The 10,961-nt window shown below is 35.4% G+C and overlaps 1 long non-coding RNA gene across 1 annotated transcript; it reads left to right on the top strand.

Annotated features, from left to right (window-relative positions):
• The first annotated feature begins 1,828 nt into the window (after window positions 1-1,828).
• LOC149143626 (uncharacterized) lies at window positions 1,829-2,225 on the top strand. The gene is made up of 2 exons (XR_016264079.1): window positions 1,829-1,959; window positions 2,124-2,225. It is a non-coding gene; the product is annotated as an uncharacterized LOC149143626 (long non-coding RNA).
• Window positions 2,226-10,961: the final 8,736 nt, after the last annotated feature.

The following is a 10,961-nucleotide window of genomic DNA, read 5'->3' as shown; positions in this document are numbered from 1 at the left end:
CATTCCAAAAATTATATGCCATACTCAAAACACAATGAAAACTAAATGTAATATTTAAACCATAACAATAGTTACCTTGTATTTATTTTATTTAATACACTCACTCTCCACTCGCACAACACCCATATATCTTCACTCTGCAACCAACAACTGTAGAAGATGTTGAATATTTGTGTAATCACCCTCATCATCACCATAGGTGAATGCATTCATTTCTCTTCAAACTTCCAAGTCGAAAGTAGAAAAAAGAAGGGAATCTTAATCCCCCAGGATGCATTTTTCTTCCTTAATACTTGAAATCAAAGAAGAAAATAAGTAATCTCAAATTAAATAAACTTGTTAAATATTGTTTCAATGTATAGAATCGTTCTCTAGAATTGAACCCGAGCTCTTTCCATCTCTCTACAACAGGTTCATACTTGTTATGCAAGATCTTGGTCGAGGATTTAGATTTGGCATACAAAATCTTCTCAAATTCCTTAATATTTTCTACTACCTAGACTTGTCGAACTTGGGTCATGATGGGCCTGACAACTTCCAGTCTCTTTTTTCTTGCCCCATAAATTTCACAAGTTCATAATTTAAGTGCTTGCAGCACATAACCATTAAGCTTATTGATAGTATTACCTACCTTTTAAAAACCAAACACAATAAACAAAAAAACAAAAAAAAAAACAAACAAAAAAAAACATTATAGGGAGACCTGATTGAACAACAGAACACAAATGAAACTATACCATCATCCTTTTAGACTAATGTAATGCAATGAACCTAAGCAAAACCCTCGACTTTTTTTATAGAAATAAAAACCTAGATATAGATTTTTTTGGTAATTTAATGACCAAAAAAACCCAAACATCACCAGAGGAGGTATTTGTTCCCCTGGTTTAAAATTGTTTTCAAAATGAATTTCATAAGTTGAAAAACATTCCAAAGAAAATCAATTGGGATTTGATAGTTGAAAGGAAAAGGCCACAACATACCTTTTTATCTGCAAATTGCAAAATCTCGAAAGACTTTCCCTCAAATTTTGTGTAGACTAGCACCCAAAAAAAGAACATAACGACTTTCTCCATGGTATAAACACCTTGTTTTAGTGGCCCCGACTCCTCTCCGGCATACTAGTAGAAGCTAGAAAGCTGAGTCATGGCCTTTTGAGCGACATCATGGAAAAACCTAGGTATCAAAATCCCTCCTCCCTGTCATTTTTCACCAGAAAAAACTTCGTCGGCCATCACAATGAATGATACATGTATGCAATCGTATTTGGTTGAAAATTTGCATGCAAAATATGTGCAAAAGGAAATTACAAAATCACAAAACCTGCTAGAATCTCGAAACAACAGATCTTATTATTAGTCCCTGCCTGGACTATAGCGATCGATAGATCGTTGACCGCCTATTAATCCATTCGTTGACCATGTTTTTTTTTGCGTTATCATGGTTTAACCAATGTTTTAAAATAACAATTTTCGTCTATCAAAATTTTAACCAAAGTTTTTGGCTGGGCAAAAAAGGACCTCTTATTGCAGGCTTCGCTTATCCCAATGTAGATTGAAGTGATCAGAGCATTTACTTTGCCATTTTACCCTAAGTTCGAGCTTTAAATTCGTTATATAAATTTTTGAAGATTGTATACTAAGTTTTATTTTGCAACCTCGTTTTAGATTTAAGTGATCAATGCATTTACTTTGTCGTTTTAACCTAAGTTCGACCTTTAAACTCGTTATTTAAGTGATCAATGCATTTACTTTGTCGTTTTAACCTAAGTTCGACCTTTAAACTCGTTATATAATTTTTTGAACATCATATCCTAGGTTTTATTTTGAGGACAACTGCGCTTCTGCATGCAGGTTTGAGGCCAGGTGTGTTTTTGCATGTAGGCACATTGATAAAGGTGTCCAACTGTGGCTTGCAGCGGATTGTGTATAATATCATGAACTAACCCAACCCTATGAGGTAAATAGTGGATGTCTATGAGTTATAGCTCCAGTCTGTTCAATTCTGATCAGAGATAGAAGTACGTTCCATTGGTGTCAAGGGAATACACTGTCAACACTCTACCTTCGGGTTTGATTCATCGCCTGAACGAATACCTCTAATCTATTTGTCTTTGTTTGCAGCCATGTTCTCCAACTACTACCTTGTTTCCTCCAGCAGAGTCACAGCGATAAGAGGATGGCCCTCCCGCAGAGGTAAGAGTTTTTTCAGAGTTTCGAAATGGGTATTCCTCTGTTTCTCCCAGCCTGAGTAGATGCACAGGCACTAACTTTTGCATGGTTCTTCCAGGTATTCGATTCTCCCTTGTCCGGTGCTTCTAAGTGAATTTGGATGAGATAGGAAATCTAGCCACTGTTCCATATGTATTATGGCTAGGTTGCGGCAGGACTCTTTATATATATGCATGAATAGTTTTCTCCTTTCTAAAGGATTTGGTGTTCCTCCACTGGGGTCGTTTTTAGTGTCTCGACCATAGTTCTTGTTTCTGTACCATTTTTGCCGGTACATTTGGGAGCTTCCATAATTTTCTGTAATATATGTGGTTCTTAATTCTTTTAGTTCCAACGACAGTTTCCATACTTTTTAATGTAATTAGAGTTCGTTCGAACTATTGGTTTTTATTGGGTTTTGCATGCAGGTTTTTTTTTGAAGGGTATGTGGAATTTCTTGCAGTTCATAAGTTGTCATTATGTATAAATTCACAAAGGTTTCTCTATTCAGTATTAGGAATTTTTTTGAATATTTACTGTAACCGTAAAATCATATGTTTTTTCCTGTCGAAGTGGTTTAAATATATGGTTCCAGTTTTCTTTTGTCTGTTCATCAGGTCAGTTTGCCACTGTGAGTTTAATTAACATGCCCGTTTAGGACTGCTCCCTGGTGGCCAACTACTCAGGCCTTGTCCGGGAACTAACCTAAATCGAAAACTCGTGACATTATCTTCTCATGTACTCACATGAACACAACAGGGTCCGACCCATTTTCACACGTTAGGTTATTAATAAGAAAAATGAAGAAACCCTCCCGGTCTCAACCCTAGGAGTTAATTCTTATGAAATTTAGGTGTCTATATATCGACCCCACGTACTCCTCTGGGGTCGTATGCTAGTTCTCCTGCATTTTGAGGTCCAAACTTTGCTTCAACCATGTTCGGGCTGGCTGCATTCAAAATAATTCAACATTGAAAGATGCGGTGATCAGTTCTCGAAGATGCGGTGATGAATTAGGAAAGAAAATGTAACAGGGAACGAGGGATGAACTCTTCCTTCCACTGGAAGCCTCGTTATTGCCACCATCTAGCCGCCAGAGAATCGAGACGATGACAACGCGTGGGTGAAATCTCATTCGTCCTTTCAGTCTGAGGCGAAGCATATTCCCTTCAAACACAATCGTCGGCATCCATCTGTTAACAATTAAAATTCAACATCGCTACATCCACCTGGAATTGAAATAGAAAAGCCTTCGATCTGGTTGGCCTAACATAAAACGATAATAATTAATATTATAAAACAAGGTGAAAACTAACATTATTTCGTTAACCCAACTATACATACAATATCGTGTTACTAACCAAATGAATATAAACAAAATTCAATTATAACTACATCCACCAAACGCCCTCCACAGTTTTTGCGCTTGTTTTAGATATGGCATAGCTAGGAATGGTATCTGGAATTCCCACTCAATTACTCTTCAATTATACAGCTACATCCACCAAACACCCCCCACAGTTTTTGCGTTTGTTTTAGATATGGCATAGCTAGAAATGGTATTGTAGTTCCCACTCAATTAATCAATCGAGTGTTTCATAATGTGGGAGCACCCTCACCTTCCATCACTTTTTACATGCATTCGATTATTTTAAGCAGTGGACACGCACTTTATATAAGGGAAGGATAGTGAGAAGAAGGGACCCGCAGCACTAAGTGCGCCGGGATGAAGGGATGGGGTGGCAAGGGGCCACCGATCGAACTCTTCCGTTTCAACTTCGACCCACCTTCGATACCGCTATATCTTCCATCTCTTTACCTTAGGAGCACCTACCAAAGTCGGTGCAAGAGGGTTTGGGAAGAAGACGATGAAGAGGCTGGCAAATGGTTCCCCTGTGCAAAGGGGCCTCATCTAACTCTAGATGGACAGGCATTCGATTCGAGGAATGAAAGCAGCCATTAAAACAATTGATGTAGTGCACTATAAGGCACTGCAGCAATCAACATGAAAAGACAGGCTCATTATGGAGTCGATCGCACGCCTATCTGTATTTCTTTATAGAGATTATAACTTGATTAATTACAGCCATAAATTGTCAGATACCATGTTTATTGCTATTCAAATATCTGACACCCACCCTCCTTCTCCGTTCTTTGTGCTCTTGAGCATATGGTCTGCAGTCTCATCCCCCGGCATCGGCATAGAGGCCAGAACATTCTGGAGTGAATTCTTTTCAAATTATTGCAAGGGAATGAACGGTTATGATGCAGCGTAAGAAAAATTTTCAGACCATTGGCCTCGCATGTAATATAAATCGACGCCATTACTTGATCGCTTCCTCCATAAATCGAGTGACTCGACCATTAAAGGTTGCAGGCCAAAAAGAGAACTTCATGACAACACCAGACTGAACGTTGGATGAGAGATAATTGCAATGTGGAGCATATTAGATATGTGATGAAGCAAATATTGATGGCATTCACCGCGTAGTTTTTCGAGCTCTTTCTCTTTTTGACAGGAGGCTGTTCATGGTATTATGGCAGACATCAAAAAAAAGTTGGAAGATTCGGGAAAGAGTTTTGGCAAGGGGGATTAAGCGCAACTGGTCCGATTTAGTGATAGAATATAGCTGTATACATAGCTATGGTAGATTCATTTTATAGCATTTCAATGTTTGGAATTAAGTCTTTGATATCGCTGCAAGTGAGCAAAATTGACAAAGGTGCTGAAACATAAAAGCTAGACTCTACACCGTAGGTAATTTATTACAGAAGCTTCGTTGATTTAATATTGTTTAAGAATCTCAGATGGCTTTAACTTCTAACTTGCCATTGCAGTTTGTCATGCGTTTTTCCAAAAGTGCGGATTCAGATGGGTGGGTTGTTAACAGGGAAATTCATCTTCTGTCCTCAGGTTGGTTCTGCCATGAAATCCTCCGGCGGTTTGCGAATTGAAGAGTTTTCCTTCGGGCATACATTTTCTTGTGAATGCTTCATCATCAAACATATTCATACAGTCGAATTTTCTAATGTCAAATTCCATTCGTAGGTTGATTATCATATGATATGTTAAACATTTTACATCAGTAACGTTGAAGATGATTTGTAAGCATGACAAAAATAACAGTGATAGCCTTGATTTTCATATTCATACAGTCGAATTTTCTAATGTCAAATTCCATTCGTAGGTTGATTATCATATGATATGTTAAACATTTTACATCAGTAACGTTGAAGATGATTTGTAAGCATGACAAAAATAACAGTGATAGCCTTGATTTTCATATTGTATGTGAAATGTTTTACATTAGTGGATGTCAAGATGATTTGCAAGCAGGACACAAATACCAGCTTTATTATCTCGTCATATGTCAAATTTTTAGCTGATGTTAGTTAATTTGTATAAGAATGTTAAATGTTTAGATATATAATTTATATTTTTTATTTTATTAACAAGATCAATGATTAATTTTGCAATTTGTTTTCCAACAAATTTCATATTTGTATTTTAATTTCATCACTTTATAACACACGATCATTTAAAACAAGTCGTTGCATTGCGGATGGTATACCTGCCGAATAAGGATTATCATCTGTTATCTACTGCAAGGAATGTACGTGCACAGATGGTGACCGAATTCTAATTGATGGAATAAACAGAAACCCAAAATCAAGATGAGTTGAATAACTAAACATTAACAATAATGCATAGGTGTTGGAAATATCGAATGGTTAGCCAAAATAAGTTGCGAGGTTTTGCACTCTCACAACATACTCAACTATCTCAAATACATTTCACAATTCTCTTCTATCTATCCTTTTCACTCTCACAACATACTCAACTATCTCAAATACATTTCACAATTCTCTTCTATCTATCCTTTTCGATATTGCCATTCTTCTTGATTTCTCCCTCTTCAGAACTCATTATTTGTCATTTTTTCTCTTTACTTTCATTGCTAAATTTGTCTTCCTTGCATAATTCTACATAGTACTCGGTGAGGCTGGATCCCCGGTTGAGCCATGCTTAAAGCATGTTGTCCAGATGGCGGAGATACTTGAGCTCGAGAGAGGAGAGGCACGTGGCTTGCATGCAAGATCAACTTGCCTCCTCAAATGTTTATTTACCGTTTTAGTTTTTTTCAATTATTATTTATTTCTACATATATTAATTGTTTTACTTTTTAAACAAATAAAATGTTTGTGGAGAGACCATACTCAAAGTGGATTTGGTCTTTCTGCGCTGGGCTATTTATGGGATGCACAACAGGAGCAACTCTATCTATAGCTTGAATATGTGATCTTGATATTTTACTTAATGAATAAAAAAACATTTGATTAATGATAACCATAATAATTTCTTTTTCTACATTTTCTGTTTTACTGTTTTTGAGCATATATCTTCTTTAAAATTTTACATTTTTAATGTAACACTGTTTTTTAATGAATACCCATATCTTAACACATTCACTTCGAATACTGCCGCAAGAAACCAGATCTGGTCTTGCTATTCCATTCCGCTGAAAACCTACTTCGCCCTGCTCATGCGCTCGTCAACCTACTAAGCTTGGGGCGGGTTAGCATCTACCGATATAGTTCCTATTGAGTGCAATTACAGCAATCCATTTGTGTTGTCCCTGCAGACCCCGGCAGGGACTACCGCCACAGCAGTGGCTCCTTGTTTCTTGTAGTTTAAAATACCATTAACTAGAATCTTTGTTGTTTGAGTGTGATGTTCTGCAAAGATGGGAGTGAAGAATGTATTGAATGAATGCACAAGAAGGGCTTAAATAGTGGGGATGGCGTACATAAAGAAAAACCAAAAAATTATCCAAAAGTCTTCAATGTTCTAAGCTAGAATGTCCTCAAATTTATTTGATCAATCCATTGCTCAGGAGTCATGAGAGAATGTCAAAAAAAAGTGTTGAAATGGTATAATTTATAGAGAATTAAATCTGGTAGTCGTTGGGGAAATCATGGAAGAAATGAGCTCGATTCATCAAGAAATGAAGTATTGAAACAACTCCTCTAAGGATTTTAGCCATTGTACAGTTGTGTTGGAAACGAGGCCTGGCTGAGGGGTTGAGCTAGTCCATGGCTGACGGGAATTGCAAAACGTTTCTCGTTTCACAACAACAAAGTACTTCTTGTATTGAAGCTTTATTCGTAATCATCTGCACTCCATTAAACCTAATTTCAGGCCGGAGTACATGAGTATAGTGTGTTCGATTAATTTTCGCTTCTCATCGGCAATATTTGTCAGGTTTCAACTGAATTTTTATAGATCACAGTGTCATATATTTTTCAGCATTAACTATTGCATAGCAACACTATGCATTAAGCAATAGAGCCTTAGTGGTGGCGTTGGCCGACATCATCACCTTGGAAACTCCAAATCCAAAATTCTATGGAGTAGAGAAATATTTTTGAAAAAATTATTTAGTACGAAGAAATTAATACTTTGACTTGGTCCCCACATATCACTTCCTAACGACAATGACATAAATTTTGTTTGTAAAGACAAGACTCTGCCCCTGGCTCAACAAAAAGATGTTTTTACACACGAGTTTGTGTATTATTCCATAGAAAATCACAGTTATAGAGTAAGTTTTTGAGTAAAAACTTATCATTTTTTTACCCTATATAAATTATATGTCTTCATGTTTTTAATAATTTATTAAAATTTCATATAAAAATAATTATTTAATCCATTTAAATTTATAATTTTACTAAATATTTGTTGAAGCAACCATGGCATCTATGAAGATTATGTCATGAGTGACAGTGACACATGGCTTGTTAGATATAATTGTCTAACTTTTTTATGTTTTTAGTATATTTTTTTCAAATTATGTGATAATTTTTAGTGATGGTTTAAAATATATTTTTAATTTATAAATAAAATTAGTATTTTAAAATTTTAAAATATATTTTAATATATAAATAAATTTAACATTTAAAAAAATTAGTCATTTAAATTATACAAATTATATTGTTAAGATTTATAAAAATAAACATTTAAATTATACAAATTATATAGCTAAAATTTATAATTATTCTATCTCTCACAAAATTAAACAAAAATATATATAAGAAAAGCTAGAAAGTTAAAATTTCCATGTCCTTTTGAGTCTTATATCAAATAGGATGGACTCGGGATGACTTTGTCCACCACTTTGAGCGTCAAAATGGACGAGATACAAAACTTTTTTTGTTGATTTTTGCAGAAGCCTAAGTTTATTCAACTTTTCAAATCAAAGCATGTGAAAACATATTAGCATGTATCTCTTATTCCTGCTTGACACTGCACAAATTCTTTAGACATAAATAAAAAGCAAAGAAATGTTGGCAAGAACAATGATGTAGATATTGTTGGAATTGGTATTTCAACTCCAACGGTATATGAGGCTACTATCCTCACCCATAGTTTGTAAGGGAAAAGATCTAAGGCTCTTTGATGTTGGAAAGGCAAAGAAGGAACGACATAAATTGCACACACACAAAACAATACTTCTATTAAAAAATATTCTCACATACATAATTACTGAGTTGTTGCTCTTGGCTCTTCTAGCCTCATACCTTTGACACACATTACAATGACCCAATCACAGGTATATAAATTCCAAAATTACTAAATATGGAATCATTTTTTTTCTTGACTTGACTCAACTTCAGCTAACTACTCCATGCAAACTCACACTAAATGAGACTTTTCCAAATATGGACTAAACTTGAACTAACTCATACTAACTCTAATTAACTTACACTCTTAATATAGACTACTCTATATAAGGGAGTAATTATTATTTCTAACGCTCCCCATTAATTATGACTGTATGACTCAACATAACTCAAACATGACTCAACATGAATCAACTATGCCTGTTAGACTTACAATAAAAATTGACTCAATCGTTACTTAAACATGCCTGATGGTCTAAGTCTCAACTAGGCTTACAATGACTTAAAAAACTTTCACAATTGTGCATTTTCTTTTGTGTTTCTTTCAAATTTTATATCCTCAAAACTGTTTCATTCTCTATTGTGCTTTCTTGTTCTGAGCTCGATATTTCTTTACTTGTCGCTTCCACAATTTTTCTTTGACCTTTCTTGTATTTGTCTTGAATCTGTCTTCTACAAATTCCTCTTCAAAGATTTGTTCAACCTTGGATTGCTGCCATAACTCTTCATCTTCAAACTATGTTCTTCCTTCTGCTTCTCGCACTTCATATTCTTGATCTTCTTTCTGCCATATTTCTTGATAGCATAATTTAATCTCTTCTTGAATCCATTGCTAAAAGTTTGTTTCAATGATTTCTTCTTCATCTTAACAAACTTTTCTGTCCTTTCCTGCATCTTTTTCTTCATATTCTCTTACAGTTGGATTACTATCAGTGTTTACTCGCACACTCAAAATCAATGTTAAAAACATATTCATTATGCTCTACAATGAGAATTTTCTTCTCTTCCTCTTCTTTCTCTACCTCTTCAACTGCATTGAGGCTATCTTCCATTGTTATGTAATCAAGGGGTATTCTCATCAAAAAATGTTGAATAACTTCATTTTCATATTCTTTGAAATCACTAGCTACTACTAACATGTTGTCTTCCACTTGGATCCTAGACACAAGTGGGCTTATCTCATCAAATAACAACATATCAATAAGAGTTTTATGTTGCGTCATGTGCAACCACTCATCACTAGTTAATTGTTCTTCATCAAAGTTAACATCGACATAATTTTCATCCACTCTATGGTGAGAAATTTGAGCATGCATGTACTCATTAACAAATTCAATTTCACCAAATTCATTAGTTTTATTGGAAGTAATGCTTCCATGTGTTGTCACGAGTTGTCATTGAGAGTTCCCAAGTGTCAATCTAGAAGTTGTTGTTTCCTATGTATGAGTTGTAGTCATGATCTAGAAGTGTGGAAGTCAGAGATTTATGTCCTATATATGTATAACTATTTTTATCTATAAAGATATTACAGTGTGTGTTTTGTGTTGTGTGTAATTGCTATTTGAGCTCTCTCTATTTTTCTAACATGGTATCAAAGCTAGTTCAACCCTGACTCTCTCATGAGAGGGGTAGAGATCATGAAATTTTAGTGATCCGGACTTAAAGAGGAATGCAGCAACTTACATATATAATCATAAACACAAAGATGCAGTAGAAAAACACTTCATTTCATTAATAGAAAAATATTGAAATATGCTTACAAAAATAATGGAAATAAGATAGCTTGGGCAATGATAGCTTATCTCTGAGAAGAGATGTGGCATCTACATGCCTTTGAAATATGTTACAATGAGGATTAAGTGCCTATTTATTATTGGAAAACATGATAAAACCTAACCGAAACCCTAACCCTAGGAGATGTAACACTAAGAGTTTGTGGGCCCTGTTAGGGTTAGTTGGGCAACCAACTTCCTGGGTCGTAACTTGGTCATATTATCTCTGTTTGGTGCATATGATACCTTGTTGGAAAGGTCTCTCTGAGTATTATAGGTTTTAGCCACAGGCCCCTACCTAAGGCCACAAGCCTGCCGCGGACCCCAAAAAATGTCATTTAGGGGGTCAAACTGCTCCGAAAGTTCAAAATCCGAAAAACTGCTAAAAATAATAAATCCTGAAATGAACAAGGAAATAGATGAAACTGACTAAGGGGTCTAGTTGGAATAGGTGGGTGGAAACCAATATCCACCTAGATCATTCCTCCCCCCTTAGGAAGCAGTGGTCCCCATTACG

This window comes from Pinus tabuliformis, chromosome X, assembly GCF_031772625.1.
Source record: "Pinus tabuliformis cultivar Carrire ecotype Pingquan chromosome X, CPIR1, whole genome shotgun sequence".
NCBI classification, from domain to species: domain Eukaryota; kingdom Viridiplantae; phylum Streptophyta; class Pinopsida; order Pinales; family Pinaceae; genus Pinus; species Pinus tabuliformis.
Note: the sequence above shows the minus strand (reverse complement) of the source record. Positions and strands in the feature narration are given on the sequence as shown.